Here is a 2,407-nt window from a genome sequence, read left to right as displayed (position 1 = left end):
GATATAAAGGAGCGTTGTGGTGTGGATGTGGATGTGATAGGAAGCGTTGTGAGGAACACACTGAGGTGGTTTGGCCATGTGGAGAGGATGGAGGGTGAAAGATTGACGAAGAGAGTGTATGTGAGTGAGGTGGAGGGTGGAAGAGGGAGGGGGAGACCGAGGATGAGATGGAGGGATGGGGTGGAGAGGTATATGAGAGAGGGGGGTGTGAGTTGGGAGCAGGGCAGTGAAATGGCGGGGGACAGGGCGACTTGGAGGCGATTTGTTTGTGGCCACCCCAAACGGGATTGAGGCGTCTGGCAATAGATAGATAGATTAATTAATCAATACTATAGTGAGTATATTTCAGGGGGATCCATCAAAGTCAATGTTCAATGTCTTAGGCTTTGGATAACATTTATTAGTTGCACCTTTAGTCAATACTTAACCTGTTTCTTCCTCGCTGTAGTCGCCTTTGAATTATAAGCTAGCGTCACCCAGAGCTGTCTTCATTAATGACAGTGAATTGTCTTGTTATTCTTGTGATGGCGAATTGTCCCAAAACCAATCGGCGTCACAATGTTGCCTTGTGTTTACGTATTTGTATGTTGAAGTTTTGCTGTGCGGTACTGTATTTGTAAGTTATAACATTAAACAAACCTTGTAACTACTTAAATTGCTTCATATTGATTGCCAATGGCAGGTAACAGCAAAATGCCACATTCAGGTGGTCTAGGGAGCAAAATAAGTAGTGAAAACTTACGCGTTTTTTTGCCGAATGCGTCATGGTTGGAACGAAACCCACGCGTTCGTGGCGAGTTTGCTGTACATAATAACTTGTGACATACATACTGTTAAAGCCTGTGTGTAATATTGAGGTTTGACGAAAGTCGTGCCTAAGCTTGACAGATCTGAAGGAAACATAAATGCATCTCCTAGCTAGGGAATTTCACACACAGCACAGAATGACACCGGATGGGAAACTTCACAATTGTGGAAACTTCGTCACACACACGTGCCCTCATGCATGACCTAACCAGTCATATACAGGGGAAATTTGAGAGGTAGGGCAGAGGGGGTTAGGAGAGAGAAGAGGCACAGTGGGAAAGGCAGGAACAGAGGGCACGGAATTAGCTAGCAAAAACCGCTCCCGCCTCAGTATTGCTTTTGCGAATATACCATCCTCGGGAGAATAAAACTGCAGTCAAACCCCAGATTTATCTTTATCTTTCTCCTGCCATCCACGACAAGGCCAACTTCAACATTCTTTCCTCTTAAAATCCCTATAATCTAACACTTTTTGGAAACGCTCGGCGATAATAGCACCTCACATGCTGCACAGATTTCCTTTGTCAAAGTCTAGCACACACCTTCCACCTCCCCCATCTGCTCCAATTCATATTTACCCAGTCACACTACCAATTTTGTCTTATATTTTGCCTTTTTTCCATCCTCATGCAATTTTTCTACTCTCCTTTATTGACTACTGCCTCCTCCTATTCCTCCATTGAATCTGAACCTTGATTTTCACCATTACCAAGTGGTGAACAGAATGTCAACTGACCCAATTTCTGTATGGTCTTGGATCCAGAATGCCTTCTCATTCTGTCATCCACACACACATAATCATTCATTGCTTTCTGTTCATTCAATTCACCACCCACCCTTCTCTTCACTCGCCACATATACCTGTGAATAATTTTGTGTCGGAAGAGGGTATTGGCTATCACCAACCCCTTCCCCACAAAAATAGTCCACTAGAGCACTGCCATTCTCATCCACTTCTGTAGGCACACCCCACTCACCAACTACTCCATCCACCTTCACATTCCCTACTTTTCCATTCATATCTCAAATAAAAAACACTCTCTCATTCCTCTCAAACTTTTCTATGCATGCTTCCACATTTGCCCAGAACTCTTCTTTCGCTCTGCTTCCATGATCATGCATTGGCACACACACATACAATTGCCCACATTTGTATTCCCAGTTTCAGTCATACCCAGACGATCCTTGAACCAACTGATCCATTCTCTCTTATATTTCCCTTCCATCTCTTGCACACAGCAACATGTACAACCTCTTCTGCCCTCTCATTTTCCCCTGCTCTTGTGCATACACTCCATCCAAACTCCCACTCCCTCACAGTTTCACCTCTCCTTTTAGTCTCAGTTAATCTACATATGTCCACTTTTTCACCCTGAAGCACCTTAACAATCTAATCTCTCTTACACCTCAACATTCACACTGCTTACATTCCATGTTGCAATCCCTACCATGTCCTTTTTCTATCTATATCATTAGTTGTTTTCCTTTTAGGGGCACCAAACCTACGACAATTCACTTGTTGACACATAGAGAACACGTGTTTGGTGGTTATAAGGTTACCAGCATATTAAATGATTTCCTGGTTTTCAGGAAATCCTTT

The sequence above is a fragment of the Coenobita brevimanus genome, chromosome 17, assembly GCF_032717465.1.
Source record: "Coenobita brevimanus isolate Jiangsu-jjx chromosome 17, ASM3271746v2, whole genome shotgun sequence".
Classification (NCBI taxonomy): Eukaryota; Metazoa; Arthropoda; class Malacostraca; order Decapoda; family Coenobitidae; genus Coenobita; species Coenobita brevimanus.
Note: the sequence above shows the minus strand (reverse complement) of the source record.